General features: G+C 39.7%; 1 pseudogene; it reads left to right on the top strand.

The window, feature by feature from the left end:
* LOC107655770 (kinesin heavy chain-like) overlaps positions 1 to 19,244 on the top strand; it is a 24,507-nt pseudogene that overhangs the window by 756 nt on the left and 4,507 nt on the right.

Genomic DNA, 19,244 nt, shown 5'->3' with positions numbered 1-19,244 from the left:
TGTGTGTGTGTGTGTGTGAGTGAGTGAGTGAGTGAGTGTGAATGCAGGGAGTGGCTGACGATGGCTGAAGTGAAACAGCTGGTGGGCAGGGTGTTTTTTGATAAAGCTTGAAAAAAGTACATGTATAGTTAAAGATAATGACACAGCTCGTCTACTCGCTTCATCTGTGACGTGACCAAACAATGACGTTTCCTTTCCCCTCATGTCTCCTCTCTTGCTCTGTGCCGGCTTCATTGGTGTGCAGGGAAAACCGTATGCGTTCGACCATGTGTTTCCCACCAACACCACCCAAGAGCAGGTGTACAACACCTGCGCCAAGCAGATCGTCAGAGGTCAGTGCGTGAAGCCCTGTCTGCGCATGCAGCGCGTCATATTTCATATTTTGGACTTTAGCGGTATTGATTATTGTCAGATGCTCCTCAGAGGAGATCAGTGCTCTGATGTTTGGCTATGTGTGTGTTTGATGTAGATGTGCTGGGAGGTTACAACGGCACCATCTTCGCTTATGGACAGACCTCTTCTGGAAAGACCCACACCATGGAGGTGCACTTATGTTTTAGATTAAATATTGCTTATGCTTTTAACACGTTCGCATTCTTGCGCTTCATTTCCTGTAAATGACCAATGCATCGGACAACCGATGGCATCCGTGCACACTGTACCTGTACTAAAATGAGCATCAAATATTATTGGCCAGTTTCCCTGTAAGCACTGTGAGCCTGGAGCACAAAAGCAGTCTTAAGTCGCTGGGGTATATTTGTAGCAATAGCCAACAATACATTGTATGGATCAAAATTATACATTTTTCTTTTATGCCAAAAATCATTAGGATATTAAGTAAAGATCATGTTCCATGAAGATATTTTGTAAATGTCCTACTGTAAATATATAAAAACTTAATTTTTGATTAGTAATATGCATTGCTAAGAACTTCATTTGGACAACTTTAAAGATGATTTTCTCAATATTTAGATTTTTTTGCACCCTCAGATTCCAGATTTTCAAATAGTTGTATCTCAGCCAAATATTGTCCTATAACCATGACAAACCATGCATCAATGGAGAGCTTATTTATTCAGCTTTCAGATGATGCATACATCTCAATTTCAAAAAATTGACACTTATGACTGGTTTTGTGGTCACAAATCACAAGATAACGCATGCGTTCTATCAAAATGTAACACCTATTCGAGTCTGTATTCAGTGTCTGCTTTACCTTGTGCGGTTTAAGGTTTTCAAAGATGGAACTGAACTTGTCTTTCTGTCTAATTTGGCTACTTTCTAGCATAATTTATCTAATAAATAATAAACTATAATAAGATATAATAAAAAATCTGAATATATTTTGCTATCCTGACTATCGCATGACTCGTTGGTTTATTTGGAAGCACTGCCGCACAGCTCGATTAGACCAGGATGAATTTTAATTGTTAAACGCACTTTCAGGGCAACCTCCACAACCCGCAGCAGATGGGCATCATTCCCCGCATCGCAGAGGACATCTTCAACCACATCTTCTCCATGGACGAGAACCTGGAGTTCCACATCAAGGTACGCAAAGGCCAAAACCAGTGGCACATCCATCATCTAGTCATCTGTCCAGTGTGTGGTGCTCTGAAAATCAGTCTTTGACTTTCCCAGGTGTCCTACTTTGAGATCTACATGGAGAAAATCCGGGATCTTCTGGACGGTTTGTGGAAAACAGTAATAGTACCGAATTCACTACAGTGGTTTTTATGTTCCTCATTGTGTTTCTCTCCTCTTTAGTAACGAAGACCAACCTGTCTGTGCATGAGGACAAGAACCGCGTCCCTTACGTGAAGGTGCTTTTTCACAACCACCAGCAGCGTATTTTGTGTGAATGTGAATAAATCTGAATAAATGTTTTGTGTTTGTGTGGCGTCAGGGCTGCACCGAGCGCTTCGTGTCCAGTCCTGAAGAGGTCATGGACGTCATCGACGAGGGAAAATCCAACCGGCACGTCGCTGTCACCAGTGAGTGCTTTTGTCATTGTTCTCAAATCCAGCTGAACTTCATTTACTCACAACAGTTCAGGTTAAGTGTTTAACAGTCATTTATAATCACAATAACATGGTGTAAACCATCACAGTCATGCAGGGTTTCCGCGGGTGGGTCCTTAAAAAGTCTTACATTTAGTTTTATCAAATTTAAAGCCAGAAAAAGTCTTAGATGGTACAAGAAAGTCTTAATTACGATTTCGAGAGGCCTTAAATTTGGGGATGGAAAAAACAGAATTGCCATATGACTTAGTGTGACGATTAAACTTCAAAAGTTTACGATTTCATTAAATATGAGCGCTGCACGTTTCAGAGTCAGCTGCTGCTGCTATGTGTTCTGCTGTTACCGGGGAAACCGCTATATTTCTGCCATTCCGAAAGCGCCTCCTGCTGGCAGAGAGTGAATTAGCATTTTCAACAAGTCTGTCTGCTGGTTTTGTTCAGAACGATGTGAAAATCAACACGTTTTTACGCAGCAAACACGAAGAGTTGTAAATGTTAACTGGTGGATCAACAAGAAGATAATGCATTATAAATATCTAAACAAGTAAAATATGTGTATATGTTATTTAATTAATGTAATAATTGCTTGATAACAATTGTTTAAAGTAATATAATAATTGATAGTTTTGACTCATTCGTTTTCTTAAAAATGATTTAAAGGCTGAAATAAGTTTATAATTTTATAAACCTTTTTGTATTTGTGAAAACTTGTAGGCTGTCTGAACTGTAAATCATGCTTTTTAAACTCATTTTACAGTTCAGCAGTTTTACAGTTAGCACTGACATTGCCCTACCCCGCTCATATGGCATTAATTTTATTTGTGCAGGTCTTAAAAAGTCTTAAATTTGAGCTTAAAAATCCTACAGAGACCCTGTCATGATACCTTCATCTCAATCTGACCGTTCCCATTAAAAAAGTACAGCGCAATGGAGATCTTATTCTTGAAATGTACATTGTGTGTATATACAGTGGAGATCAAAATTAGAGAACAGTCTATAAATACTTAATCTTCATCGCTCAAAATTTGAAGGAATATTAGCTGTAGGTATACCTCCGTTCTACTGACAAGTTTGACAAAATAACCAAGGCATTTCAACAAAAACCTTTATTCTGTGGAAAACACAGTGATCAAAATTAGAGAACAGTAACCGCTGTAGCACGAAAGAAGACTGCAACTAATATTTTGGAGGGTTACAGCTGTCAGAAATGAGTAGGAAGTGTAGAGGCTCCTGCTTTGAGTAACTTCAGCACATCTCTAGTTTCTCACACTGCGCTGCTGTGATCTCGGTCCGCTCCTCTTCCATTCTCTTCCACAGTTCAGTGACTGTAGTGGGTTTCTTAGCCTGAACTTTGTCGCCAAGGATTTTCCAGAGATTTTCAGTCTGGTTTAGATCAGGACTCTGGGCCGTCCATTTCATTATTTCAGTGTTTTCAGCTTCAAGGAACTGCTTTAACCGTTTTGCAGTGGCCTTCATCTGGACCGCCTCCTGTCGCAGGCTTTCAGTCACTTTAGAGCGGCCCGCCATCCTGCAATCTCAGTAAAAATTAGAGGAATGCTGCCAGGTAAAACAGGGTTTGTCATATAATTAACGAAATTAGCACCAGGTGCCTGATTAACACCAATACTTTAGAGGGATCTGTAAGTGTTCTCTAACTTTGATCGTTTTTTCAAATATCTCATCTAAGTTTTTTTCTACTGTGCTTCAGAATACAATAATTTTATTAAATATGCTTAGAAAACTGCTCTTTTACTTCAAATACTTCTAAGCAGTGACCTTGAAATTTAGGGAATTGTAGGTTGTTCTCTCATTTTGATCTCCACTGTACCATTCAAATTTTTGCTGTAAGTTTGTCTTGTTTGTTTCTTAATGTTTTATGCTCATATAAATATATTTTAAAATGCAGTTTAGTTCTGTGATGACAAAGCTGAATTTTCATGAAATATAACCAACCACCCTGAGTACCACTAGCAACCGCATAGCAGTACCCTAGCAACCACCCCGGGTACCATAGCAACCGCACTAGCAACCACCCTAAGTACCCTAGCAACTGCATAGCAACATCCTAGAAACCACCCTGAGAACCCTAGCATCTATCTATCTATCTGTCATCTTAAAATTTCTGTCTATCTATCTCTACTATTCTTTATTCAAACTTCAGACTTCTTCAACTGAACACCTTCAAACTACAAGCTTTTCAGCCACTTCAAATAGGCTTTCTCAAGCTAACTTCAAAGTTTGTTCACAAACTTTACTTGTCTAGTTTAAAATGTAATTTAGTTCTGTGATGACAAAGCTGAATTTTCATGAAATGTGATTTGATACTGGCATGATGAGTATTGGAGAGTGAGCAGTAAACGAGACACTGTTCTGTTGTCAGATATGAATGAGCACAGCTCTCGCAGTCACAGCATCTTCCTGATCAACATCAAGCAGGAGCACGTGGAGACGGAGCAGAAGCTCTGTGGAAAGCTCTACCTGGTGGATCTGGCTGGCAGTGAGAAGGTCTTGTCTAAATTGTTAAATTGATGCGCATAATGAAATGACAGATGCTTGAAAAGATCAGTAAGAAATGATTAGTTAAGCTGGCAACATTTTACATTAGGGAACGCATATTCACTGTTAACCAAGGGTTTTCCCTCAATAAAGCCTTATTTGCTTCTTATTAATAGTTAGTAAGGTAGTTGTTAACTTTAGGTTTGGGGTCTGATTAAAGGATTTAAAATATGCTCATGCAGAATAAGGCATTTAATATGCACTTAGTAATATGCACTAATAAACAGCCAATATGCTAGTAATATGCATGCTAATAAAGAACTAGTTCATAGTGAATAGTGTTCCCTAATATCTGAAGTGTTGCTGTTGAGCTTGTTTATGGTGTATGTTCACACGCAGGTCAGTAAGACCGGTGCAGCTGGAGCCGTTCTGGATGAAGCTAAAAACATCAATAAGTCTCTGTCTTCTCTGGGCAACGTCATCTCTGCTCTCGCTGAAGGAACTGTGAGTGCTCGCAAACGCACTCATCTATGACCGTGCATATTTGTGTTTGCTTACGCTGAATGTCCCTGGTTTGTGCGAGCAGAAGACGCACGTGCCGTACCGCGACAGTAAGATGACCCGGATCCTGCAGGACTCTCTGGGAGGAAACTGCAGGACCACCATGTTCATCTGCTGCTCTCCCTCGAGCTACAACGACGCCGAGACCAAATCCACCCTCATGTTTGGACAGCGGTACCTCCAGCACACACACACACACACACACACACACACACACACACATCTAGATCAAACAGACATCTGCATTGTGCTTCTTTGTGAGTTCAGTTATTTAGTGAAACATGGTCTCATGTTTATAACCAAACAATCTAAAAACAGCAACATTTAAATGAAATGATGAACTTGCTGAACTTTAGAGTGCTTTTTTGACCCACTTAAGTAGTATTTAAGTAGGGCATCTTTATATGTAGTTTATATCTGTAATTGTTTTTATTTTTTATTTATTTACTTATTTAACCAGGAAGGTCCCATTGAGATACTATATCTCTTCTAGCAGGGAGTCCTGGTCAAGATAGGCAGCAAAGGACAAATTTACAACAAAAAAAATACTCATCACCACATAATGAACAAACAAAAAACACTATTTTCTAAAAACAATACAAATCCTAGTCAGTTATTAAAACATGTACACTGTTCTATATAAACCGACTTTAACATAAAATAATTACTGCTGTTGTCTTTGAAATATGGTAAAACTGCTGAATGTACTGATCAGCATTAATGGCAAACTAAAATATACATTAATGTCATTTCTATTGCTTGTATCTCATGTTTTTAAAATATACTTGTAATTACACATTTGTAACAATGAAGTTGCAATATGGTATATTTACGATATATTAACTTAAGATGTATTATTAAAAGACGCACTACAGTTAAAATTACAATCCAATATTCACATAGCATGTAAGAAAGCACATCAAAATAATTGTTCTTTTCTAAAACACCACAGAACATTATTAAAACAATGATTTAAAATGTACTTAAAACATTTAGTGTGGCATTATTACAAAATGCATTTTTTAAAAGTGTGTTAACGTGTACTCTCTGTACGGTCACTTAAGTGGCCTTTTATTTCACTAATATTATCATGCAAATACAGTTTTTCAAAAATACCCTTTTAAGATTTGCGTTACACTCGTGGACATACAGTTAATACAGTTAAGCACTGCCTAGTCCTAAATAAAGACCAATTGCTATTGAATATGAATCTGACAGCTTCTTAAAGGGATAGTTCACCACAAAAATGGAAATTCTTAATCATTTACTCACCCTCATGTTGTTCCAAACCTGTATTAGTTTATTTTCTTCTGTTGAACTAGGGCTGGGCGATAAAACGATAACGATAATTATCACAATATATTTTGCCCTCGATAAAACGATAACATGCGTTCGATAATATTCAGTATAATGTTTATGCAGCAAAAGCGGAATGAACCGCGTTAACAGCGCCACACTGATCAGGGCTGCGTTTCTCGATAACGATTGATCTTAAGAGTGTTTTCTACGAGTCAATTTACGATCGTTCGTTATTGTTTCACGTGCGTTTCCCAAAAATGCACTTAACGCAATCGCACGTAGCGGTGCTTTAAGTGCTACTTAGGAGTCGCTATCCGTTTGTCAAGTGCTGAAATGTCACCTTATAGAATGGCTCGTAATCGTAGTACACGCGCGTTTATTGAAATGTTAACCTGCGTTAATTATTATTATTATTATTATTATTATTATATAATAACTATAATTATATTATACGTATAATATTATACTTTACATAATTATACACAATATACTTTATACACAAATATATATTATAGTATATATCTATATAGAGACGTTATTTCCGGGTCCAATACATTGGTTTTCGTGCACGTCAGTAAGACATTGAGAGATTTTTTCCTCCCAGTCTTTAAAGCATATTTCCTACATTACTTCTTTTATTCTTTTTTTTTTTTTTGTTCAGTCATTTAATTTAGAGGTGTATTTCTGTTTTTTTCTGCCCTTTTTAATTTTCATTTATAAATTCATTAAAAAGATGAGTAATAAAGTGTAAATAAAAACTTTATATTATAATCACATTGCACTTGAATAAAGTTAAAGGTGCAATCTGCCGATTGTCCTCCAGGTGACCGCATAAATCTGTCTTCTTACGATGCACTTAGGGCTTTATGATTACTCCAGAGCACTCGTAGATCTAAGATGATTTTCACTTCGTTTGTGTTCTACTGAAGAAACAAAGTCACCTACATCTCGGATGCCCCAGAGGTAAGCAGATAAACATCACATTTTCATTTCTGGGTGAGCTATACCTTTAAGTTACGATGCTTTTGGGAAACAGACCGTAATATTAAGATCAGTCGTACGATCGTTTTTACGAACTTCTTAGGCTTACGAAGCTTTTGGGAAACGCAGCCCAGCTCGGCTCAAACAGCAGCGCGGGGCGAGCAGATGCGTTTACTCGCTCTCGATCGCGCGAACTGCACTGTGAGATCCAGCGAAGAACACAAATGTGTCGGTGATTTAGTTTAAAGCCAGATGAAACGGCGCTGACGTTCTCAACAGCACTAACAAACTTGGATTTACTGCAGTAACACTAACTAAACCATGGTGTTGTCGTAGAAATGTGGGATATACATATGGAACTTAATTATATTATTTATGTAGACATGTATTAAATGTATTAAAGGAGTAATAGTTGTTATTAAACTATAGCATCTGTGCATTAGTATTCATACTAAATGTATAAAAGGAATTTCAATGGCGAGTTGATTTTTGAGTGTGTGTTGTAGTGCTAAGACCATCAAGAACACGGCCTCCGTTAACCTGGAGCTGACAGCTGAGCAGTGGAAGAGGAAGTACGAGAAAGAGAAGGAGAAGAACAAGAGCTTGAGGGACACCATCCAGAGCCTGGAGCTGGAGCTGCGGCGCTGGCGCAGTGGTGAGCCATTGCACTGCTCTGACGAGTCAAGCCCGTTTTATTTATATAGTGCTTCATACAATGCAAGTTTGACGTGATGTGCAACATGTGATAGTTGATTCCAAGCTACAGTATAAGTCAGTATTTTGAAATTGATGTTATTTAGCTTAAAACAGCTTAAGGTTGTTTGCTTGTCTTATCCGGTTTAGGTGGGGAATTTTGGAAAACATTTGTAAGCATGTTGAGGATTCCCTGACATGAGTATTTGATGCAGTCGTGATGTTATTTTCTCATAGGAGAGAAGGTTCCAGAGACGGAGCAGGCAGACGCTGATGTGGTGAAGCTGGAAGGCAGTGACGAAGCGTCTCTAGATAATGAGAGATCATCCGAGCACCAGCGGGAGAGAGAGAGAGACTCTGACTCCTCCTCTATTGTGGTGCGGATCTCAGAGGAAGAGCGGCAGAAATATGAGGAAGAGATCCGCAAACTCTACCGACAGCTGGACGATAAGGTGAACATGCACACGTCACATCATTACTGAGATGCAGACACAAATGAACTCTCACTGTGCATCATGGATTGCATACAGAACAAGATCAACATGATTTATTGCTCTCACTGTGTGTGTGTGTTTTGTAGGATGATCGCCTGCAGACGGAGAGCGAGAGCGCCAAAGCTGAAGTGCGGGAGGTCCTGCAGGCGCTGGAGGAGCTGGCGGTCAACTACGACCAGAAGAGTCAGGAGGTGGAGGAGAAGAGCCTGCACAACAAACAGCTGGCCGAGCAGCTCAGCCTGAAGATGGTGACGTATTCTCACGCTACACAGTGATAGAGGCAGTGAACGACTGACCTGTGCTTACCGCCGCTTCCACTGCTTTATAGGCCAATCTGATGGAGCTGGAGGCGGAGCTTGCTCAAATGCAGGAAGTGAGCTCGCAGCAGAGGAAGCGCATCGCTGACGTGTTGAACGGGCTGATGAAGGACCTCAGCGAGTTCAGCGCCATCGTCGGCAATGGAGAAATCAAGCTTGTAAGCCCAGAAAGGCCTCGGAGATTATTTGTAGAGATTAGAAAAGGTTGTGCCATATTATAAATGTAGTCCTGACAGCTTGACACACAGAAAAGCTGCTGCTTTAGGGCCCTTTTAAATCTTTTTTATTTTTTTTCCCAAATTTTGTTTTGTTTTGTTTTGTTTTCATTTGATTTTTTCTTGTTTCTGTTTTCTTAATTTTTCGAAATTCTGTTTTAATGGTTATATTAAATTTGAGCAAAAGGCATCTCTAATTAACTGAAATTATCAAACAAATTTAACATCAATTTATTAAAAGTAAAAAAATAGAGCCCTACAAATTTATTCATTCATTCATTCATTCATTTATGAAATTCAGTTTTGTCTGTTTTAATTTTTCTGGATTTATGGTTTAATACAAATTCATTCTCAAAAAGAAGTGGGAATCAAATTAAGTCATATAACATTAACAACTGAATATTTTAAAATGTAATTAAATGAAAATGTAACCATTTTATTTTTTGATAAGGTGAACTGCACAACAGAGGTTTACTATCAAAATTAAAACATGGAAGAAAAAAAGAGATGTTCTTTCAAATATCACAGAATTTACTTTATGATGTGTGTTATACAGTAAATTCATTTTATGACTGGATTCCACATTGTGGAAATCATTGGGCCCTTCTGTATTCACAATATATCACAGCCCCTGACGTACACAGTAGCTTGTGAACAGGTATGTCACGTCTCAGCTGTTAGTATATGGTGTGTTTTCACACAGCTGGAGCACTGAATCAACCAATCAGGAGCTGAGCTCTGTTTAATATAGGAAACTAGAGACAACGGCAGGGCTTTTCTCTTTGCTTTTGTGCTTTCGTTATTATTTTGTATTATTATTGAAGGCACCTTGATCTGCCTTCATTTCCTTTGCACATTATGGTAAATCGGTTTCCTGTAGTTGCAGTTGTGTGTGTTTAGTCACTGCAGTAATCTGTGTGTGTGTGTGTAGCCGGTGGAGATCAGCGGTGCGATCGAGGAGGAGTTCACTGTGGCGCGCCTGTACATCAGTAAGATCAAGTCGGAGGTGAAGTCGATGGTGAAGCGCTGCAGACAGCTGGAGAACTTGCAACTGGAGTGCCATCGCAAGATGGAGGAAACCAGCCGAGAGCTGTCCTCCTGCCAGCTGCTCATCTCTCAGGTGTGTGTGTGTGTGTGTGTGTGAGAGTGTGTGTGAGTGAGTGAGTGTACTGGTATTCAATACGTTATGGGGACCAAATGTCCCCACATGGATAGTAAAAACAGTAACTTTTGACATTTTTTTGGTCCCCATGAGGAAACAAGCTTATACATTTTTAGAAGTATGTGGAATATGTGTTGCAACATATGTTTAAATAAGGGCTAGAAATAGAATAAATTAATGAATAATGGTTCATCTCAATATTTAAATTAGTTGCTTCTAAACATATTTTCTTTTCATATTATCTTTAGATTTAAAGCATTGAGCTTGTAGCAAAACATTTTCTTTAAATATTTAAAACCAAACAACTTACCATAGCATAAAGCAACATACATCCATTCCCTTGAAAATTTATTTGAATATTAAAATTACACTATAAAATCTATATAGGCGGGTATAAAAGGCAGCAGGTGCATCGCATTAATTCATGTTTTCGCTGAGGAGCCGAGCCGGTGACCCGGCCGCTCAGCGGTGGTACAGCAACTGTGGCAACGGGACGTGACGTCTCCGTTCCCTCCTTCAGGGAACGAGGGTTACATACGTAACTGAGACGTTCCCTTTCAGTCGGTCACTCTCATCGTCACGTCGGTGATGACCGATGAATTGGGATCCCTACTAGGGATGCACCGATACCACTTTTTCCAGTTCTCGCCCGATACCGATACTTTTATTTTTGGTACTTGCCGATACAGAGTACTGATACCAATATTTTTATTGCATTTGTAAATTTTTTAAATATTGCATTCATACAGTGAATGTGAAAGGCTTTGGCCTGATGGACCTGCAGTAACGCCATGGCATGGAGGGCAGAAGCCACCTCCCTCTGACACGGGTCACCCCGCAGAGTGGTAGCGGCTGTTGGACATAGTTGCATGGCCACAGACCGCTCCACCGAGGGAATACCCGTGTACCCCAAAGTGGCCCCACCATCGAGGGTGGTGAGGGTGGAGGAGCTACAAGATTTGTTTCGGGCAGTAAAAGGTGCCTTCCACAATCTTGTGAGCTCCTCATGCACCTCCGGGAAGAATGGCACAGGAGGGGGGCGCTGAGAACCAGCGCGACCCCCACCTAGAAACCATTCATCCAGCCTTGAAGGATCGGGGTGCGGTGGAGGATTCCACACAAGCCCGACATTCTCGGCGGAAAAGCATAGCCGTCATCTCTGGGTCTGGTTCAGGACAACGCTACCACACCAGAAGCGGGCAACGCAGCCAGCTCGCCCTCCGATGCAGCGATCGACATCTGGTCGTCAGAAGGAGCACTGAGGGATATGGGTGGTGCGCTCTGTCTTGCAGAGGGCCTAGCACGCTCCCTTGGAAACTCCACTGGCTGCAGAGTGCTTGAGGGGTGAAGAACTCCCTCTGGGGAAGCCGTCACCGTGATCCTCAAATCACCTCTGACTCCACCGGACGCAGCGCTGCCCCGGTTGCCGGGACGAACGCTGGATCGCAGCAGAGGCAGAGGGACCCCGCCACGTTGGACGTAACGGAGTCTTTTATGCAACTCTGAGATGGTCATGTCCCCACAAAGAGAACATGCACCATCCACGAAGGCTTCCTCAGCGTGCTCAACGCCCAGACACGTGAGGCAGCGATCGTGACCGTCCTGAGGCGCCAGGTAAAGACCACATCCAGAAACGCACAGGTGATAAGACATCTTTAAAAAGACGCGATCACCCGTGTTGCTCTTTTAGAGATTGCTCTTTTGTGCTGAAGCACGCAGGGGAGCTGGCCACTGCACACTCCTGGTGTGGCTGTCTGCACGAAGACGATCTTTTTCCGTGAGACCGTGACCACCGCTGCTGTGCCGTAACGCCCACACTCGTTCTGCAATCACTCGAGGAACAGGAGAGCAGTAGTGATGCACCACCGCTCGGCTCCGAAGCGAAAGGATGAATTAATGCGATGCACCTGCTGCCTTTTATACCCGCGCTGCGGGATGGGGCAGTCAGATGCGAAATCCACATGCCAATGTCCATTGGCTCGTTTAGTTACACTCGAAGTGGATTGGTCTCTCTGGTGAGATCCCAATTCGTCAGTCATTACCGACGTGACGTCGAGAGTGACCGACTGAAAGGGAACTTATGCTAAGCACTGGACCGTTTAATTCACTTTCTTTTAGGTCTCTCATAATTTGCTAGATATGATTATTTTAACATATTGAACTAATTATAAGATTGCTGTTGTTTTGGGTTTAGTGCAAATACGTCTCTGTCCACATCATTTTACATCTATTTTAAAACATTCTTAATAGTGATAGTAGCTCCATCATGAATCTGTCTGATGCTAGTGAGCTAGTGCATGACGTGTGGTTCACGTGGCCCAGATCTACAGGTGGAGTGATGCTGCGTATTCTTTGTGTCTGTGTGTGTCTGAGCAGCACGAGGCAAAGATTCGCTCTCTCACAGAATACATGCAGAACGTGGAGCAAAAAAAGCGACAGCTGGAGGATAATTATGATGCTCTCAGTGAAGAATTCTTCATGCTGCAGAACTCAGGTGAGATACAAACACAGAGTTACACACCTTATAGAGAGAACAGGAGTGATATAAAGCCTGATCATAAGACTTATTAAATGTTATTCTTTTAAAATGATGTTGATGATGATGATTATTATGACATTTTTTCAACTCTAATTCGTTTTATGCGAGGCCGTTCTGACTGCTGTTCCTCAGGATTTTTTTCCTGTAGTGGATTTCCAAACAGACCATAGACTTCCAAACTTCCAAAGAGCCACAGTTTAGAAGCATTTTGGTTCTTGAGAGTTTGTAGGTGTTGTTATGTGCCTTTTTATTTTATTTACATACTGCACCTTTAAGACTTCTTCTAAATTAATAATTGCACCAATTTCAAGCTATATTCAAACTCAGAACTGTCTGAAGATCTGTGCAGACTTAGCATGCTGTATCTTTTCTAAATGATTGGTCTTACAGGTTTGCTATATTGGACATTCAAATTCCCCAAAACCCCTCTAGACTGTCAGATGAACTGAGAACGTAAGATTTCAGATTGAGGTTGAGCTCACTTCTGGACTGCTGCTCTACTCTGTACTGTTATATTAATGATTATGTATATGTGTTTATATCAGAGAGTCACGTGGCAGAAGTGGATGGAGGAGAGAAGGCAGACAGAGAGGCTGATGGGAAAGTAAGTAGAACAGTTTAACAACGTCGTTTGCACTGCGCTCTTGCGTTACTTGATCTTTTTATTTTGGTGCGTCAATCTGTTGAGTTACTTAGTATAGGAAATTGTGATCCGCACTCACGATAACAATCTTCTTTTTTCTTTTATTTTACATTCGTTACTGATGGGAAAAGACACAAACGTTTCGGCTCACACACTGAGGAAGGCTTTGAGCCAAAACGTTTGTGTCTTTTCCCATCAGTAATGAATGTAAAATAAAAGAAAAAAGAAGATTGTTCTCGTGAGTGCGGATCATAATTTCCTATACTAAGTAAGTAGAACAAACATGGATCTAGTATTTAATACATAAACAGTCCTGTGATTAGTGTAAGAAACACATGCATACATACATTATGACAAGAGAGATGGTGTACATGATAGGGGACATGGGTTAGGTCAAATATGACACGGTTATTGTGACACGAGTCAGTGCAGGTGTTTATTTGTGTGTGTTTGTGTAGAAGGCCTCTAGTCGTCCATCTCTCCACGCGGAGTCTCGTCAGACGCAGCTCAACCACCTGCGGGATGAAATCAACGAGAAGCAGCGACTCATCGACGAGCTTACCGAGTCAGTCCTCCTGTGTAGATGAGCGTGAAAGCATAGCATGATCACTGGATGTGGTAACTGAGGCACTAATGCTGTCACCACCTGTCTTGCAGTAAGAATCAGGCTCTGGAGCTGGAGCTGGCTCACGTGCGGTCCAGTCTCAGTAACCTCAAACGGCAGGACGACACCAAGAGCGCCTGCCTGGAGCAGCTGTCGTACGTTTTCTTCCACTACTGCATAAATACACTGAGATTGTAAATCAGCCGTTTGCATGATGGTGTGATGAGTGTAAAGGGAGGCTATAGTGTGTAATGAATGTGTGTAGTGTGTGTTAACAATGGTTTCTCATCAGGTTTCAGCAGGAGAGAAACGAGCAGTCCAAACAGGATCTCAAGCGCCTGGAGGAGACTGTTGTAAGTTTCTCATACGCACTCCTCCTCTTATTCTACAGTGAATCTCTGCACCATGTGATGATGTCATTTCAGAGCGCTTATTTGAAACACGTCTCTGTCCCTGTCGGATGTTACAGTGGGTACGGAAAGTATTCAGTAATGAGGAAAAAAAATTAACTTAAATGATTTTAGCAAATGGCTGCAATATAACAAAGAGTGAAAAATTTAAGGGGGTATGAATACTTTCCGTACCCACTGTATATGTATAAGCAGCATATATTTATTTAAGCTCCAATATTAACATCTCGCAGCATTCACACAACCCACAAAATATGTGGTTCTGCATAACAGACGAGTCTATGAAGTAGAGCTTTGGTGCTAATAATATGTGACCCTGGACCACAAAACCAGTCATAAGGGTCAATTTTTCGACAATATTTGGCCGAGATACAGCTATTTGAAAATCGGGAATCTGAGGTGCAAAAAAATCTAAATACTGAGAAAATCACCTTTAAAATTGTCCAAATGAAGTTCTTAGCAATGCATATTACTAATCACAAATTAAGTTTTGATATATTTACAGTAGGAAATTTACAAAATATCTTCATGGAACATGATCTTTACTTAATATCCTAATGATTTTTGGCATAAAATAAAAATCGATAATTTTGACCCATACATTGTTTTTTTGTCTATTGCTAAAAATATACCCCAGCGAATTAAGACTGCTTTTGTGCTCCAGGGTCACATATATCTATTTATCAACATAATACTTTTCTGATTAGGCATTTATAAATCAACATAAAATAAGTGAAATGTTGACCTGCTGTTTATGAAAAGATGTTTGATTTAAGACAGTGACAGGAACAAGTAGCAATTTCTATTCAGTGAAAACCTGAAAGCGAGGCCAGTTTCATAAATCTGTTAAAACACAGTGTTTAACCACAGGATTTAGTTGTAACAGAAAATAAGAAATGGCATTACATAATCCAAACTGAAAGATGAAATAACTCTGTTTAAGACTTCCTAAGATCATAAAATTAGAACGATTATTGAAACTTTATATATGTGATTATCACAAATTTCAGACACACAGGACATGATCATACATTGCATAAAGTAATCAAATGTATAAAAACACTGCATATTCTTCACGGTGTGAATTAAATATATATTTCTTCTTATAAAAGTTACAAAAGTGATTTAGTCAAGAGAAGTGAGAGATTTTCTCTCTTTTGTTGTTTGATTAACATGAATGACTGCTGTCACTTTAAGAGCTGCCCGTAACCAACATACTGTTACACCTGTTTTCTTTCTCATCTGTTTGCTAAATTACTGTGTTTACGAGGATACTTGCAAAGATGGCATTTTGTCACATACAAGTGTGTGAATTTAACTGTTGAAGGCCTATAAATTGGCAAAAATAACTCCGTTCAGTCCTCCCGCGCTCTATGAGCACTGTCTTCATGTGCGCGCACATATAGCCAAATTAGTTCCCTTTCATTGCTGATTGCGTTTCAATGGCTTAAAATAAAGCAATACGCCCCAAGAAGCCGTGGTTTACAGTGAATTTCAATTGAAATCGCATCATATGACCCCTTTAATAAAAACAGTATTTTTCCACCAAACAATGTAGTTCCTCAGAATCAGTTGTGGTTGCAACAAAGTGGTTGCCGAGCTACACACAGAAGTAAACAAAGGTGTATGTTTGTAGAGTAATTTACAACAGCTTCGAACGTAGCTCAGCCAATCAGAATCAAGGACCGGAACTCTCCGTTTTATAATCACTTGTTTTTAAACAGCAATGCTTAAAACACATGCAAATTATACATTTTCGTGACCACATACCACAGCAAATACCAGAATACTTGAGAAAATGTACACAGTACTAGTGAGACCAGATCTAGATTGAATAGGTTACGCCACAAAATATTTACTTTGACAAAATGCTGAAGAATTTCTGACAAGTTTGTTCATGGCCTGATGTCTCAATGAATGTTCAAAGAGCAGAAAGTCTCTTACAGCATAGCGTGACCTTATAAATGTTGTGGTGGCTCCTGCCGCTTCTGTGAGAAATCACTCTCGAAGCCTTGAGGTTTTGATGCCAGAATATAGACTTTATTATCAGAGACAATGAAGCTGAGAAACTCTGCAGAGAATCTGTTGTCACACAGGAAACATTATCATAATAATAGAATAACTGGATTACTCTCCTGCAGGCCTCCTTACATACAGGAGGAAACACATGTTCATAATAACAGAATAACTTGATTACACACATATTACACTCTCCTGCAGGCTTCCGTACATACAAGAAACGCATGATCATAATAGTAGATTACAAACATGGCCATATTCACATTTATTATACTTGATTAACTTGATATTTTGATTAATAAAAATCTTCTACAGTGTCAGGCATGAGAAACTGCTAATGCGACAGTGACAGGTGCTGGTAACATGAAAAGTGTTTAATAAGCATTAACATTTATTCCTGTTTAATGGAAATTAATGTGAGATACTTAGAAACTTTACCTTTGATTTATTATGTTTCTGTAGCAAAGCTTATTTCAGAGGAAACAGGTGAAACCGTAAAGGCTGCTAATGCTTCCAAATAACTATCTTCAAAAGGGTTTAAGGCTGTTTTTAAAGAACATATTCAATGCCGTAACCCAGAAATATAGAGTTAACTATGTTAAAACAACAGACCCAGCTCTTGTAGTTAGGTTGCTGCTTCACATACATGTGCTTAGGTGTGAAACATTCAGCATATGTTTTCATTGATGATCGTGAATCATCAATAGGGCCAGGTCCTGAAAATTAAGAATTTCACTGCTAATACTGTATGTTAGTAATAATCAAAACAAGTTTTTGACTCTCATACTCTCGTTTGAGGTCTTATGGAGCCGTTTCTCTCTCTGTCTTAGGCCCGTGAACTCCAGATCCTCCACAATCTGCGCAAGCTGTTCGTTCAAGACCTCACGACTCGGGTTAAAAACGTGAGTTCCACATGTGAACACGGAGATCTGGCTTCACAAATATTCGGCTGCTGTGTGTCTTTCTGACTTGTTCTCCTCACACAGAGTACAGAAATTGGACCTGATGATAGTGGGGGGTCTAACACCCAGAAACAGAAGATTTCCTTTCTTGAAAACAACCTGGATCAGCTTACAAAGGTCCATAAACAGGTGAGGATGTGTATTCTGTGCAGAGTACATTTTCTGTCTCAATTCAGTCTTAAATTGTTAATTAAATGTGACAGAATGGATTTACCTTTTTTCTGTTGATCAAAGTATTTATATAAAATACAAACAGCTTAGCCTTTCCACATGAGATTCAAGCATTGTTTGGCATTTCCAGTCTTTTATTCTTTATCTTGCTCCAATGTTCTTAAAAAAAATAATATCATGACAGAAATTTCGTTCACATTTAGAAATGAAATTTCTGTCATGATTTATTCACCTTCATGTCATTCCAAATCCACTTTTGTTCATCATTTGAACACAAATTGTAATATTCTGTTATCATTTTTGTCCAGCCATTGGAAGTCCATGTAATCAAATTTGTTGTTGGCTCTTAAAGACATTGTGAAAGTAATCATAAGTCTTTTGAAGAGACACAATCTCTTTATATGATGAACAGATTTAATTTAGGCTTTTATTCACAAAAACTTTGATCAACGCATGCAGATAGAGCTCATCAAATTATGCTAAATGGCGACTGGAACAGGCATGCATAGATGAGCTTCAATCTATCACAGATTTAACACGTCAAGCTCTTAATGTGTGCTTTCCTTCTTTCCCATCATGTAAGAGTGAGCAAAAGACACAACATTGTTATATAGACCAACAATTTTAAAAAAAGCACATCATTAGCGCATATGGAAACATATGGATAGCATCAGTCTTAGTATGATTGACATTGATGTTTTTGGTTTTGAGCAGGAATAGAGTATAAGCAATTGCATTTCATAATATTGTATCCCTTTATTTGTAATTGATGATAATTTTAGTTACTAATGGCCTGCTCTGCAAATGTTTGCGCAGCTGGTACGTGATAATGCAGATCTGCGCTGTGAGCTTCCGAAGCTGGAGAAGCGTCTTCGTTCTACGGCTGAGCGGGTTCGGGCGCTGGAGGCAGCACTGAAGGACGCTAAACAGGGCGCCATGCATGACCGCCAGCGCTACCAGCAGGAGGTGGAGCGCATCCGTGACGCCATGCGCCTGCGCTATCCTACGCGTCGATCCAACGCCGCTCAGATCGGTACTGTGATTCAGTGAAGAGTGCATTTTCTGTTTGTGTCGAACCCTACAATAACAGCTACGAGAGAAGCTGAGAACTTATATGCAAGCGCTATACATTAATATATAATAATACCAATTCAGTCATTCCAGTCACGTTTATTTTTATGGCATTTTATACCATACATATTGCTCCAAAAACACTTTACAGTAATGAAGAGGAAAACATCAATTTCACAAACTTCTTCAATTAAGAAATAAATTCAGTTATAATTACTTCAATTTCGACTATAAAGCAGCTCTAATTAAAATGTTAAAAAAAAAGTAAATTTTCAGTGATCTTGTTTCATAGACTCGAGTACTGGTAAATCAATACAGTTTACTGAATATGAATAGTCTTTTAACTCTTTCCCCGCCAGCATTTTTTTAAAACGTTGCCAGCCACCACCAGCGATTTCAATGATTTACACGTGTGTTTTTGTTCGGGAGGTTTTGTACTCGTTCAGAAGATGCGTAATAGCACCCCCGAGTGTATAACAGTGGAAACACGGAAAGACGTAAAAACCCGTCTTTGGCGGAGAAGCGTTTTCTTGTGAAAGACGAGATAACTCGTCAATGGCGGGGAAAGAGATAATGGCAGGGAATG

Source organism: Sinocyclocheilus anshuiensis, unplaced genomic scaffold (assembly GCF_001515605.1).
Source record: "Sinocyclocheilus anshuiensis isolate Anshui unplaced genomic scaffold, SAMN03320099.WGS_v1.1 scaffold1611, whole genome shotgun sequence".
Taxonomy (NCBI): Eukaryota; Metazoa; Chordata; class Actinopteri; order Cypriniformes; family Cyprinidae; genus Sinocyclocheilus; species Sinocyclocheilus anshuiensis.
Note: the sequence above shows the minus strand (reverse complement) of the source record. Positions and strands in the feature narration are given on the sequence as shown.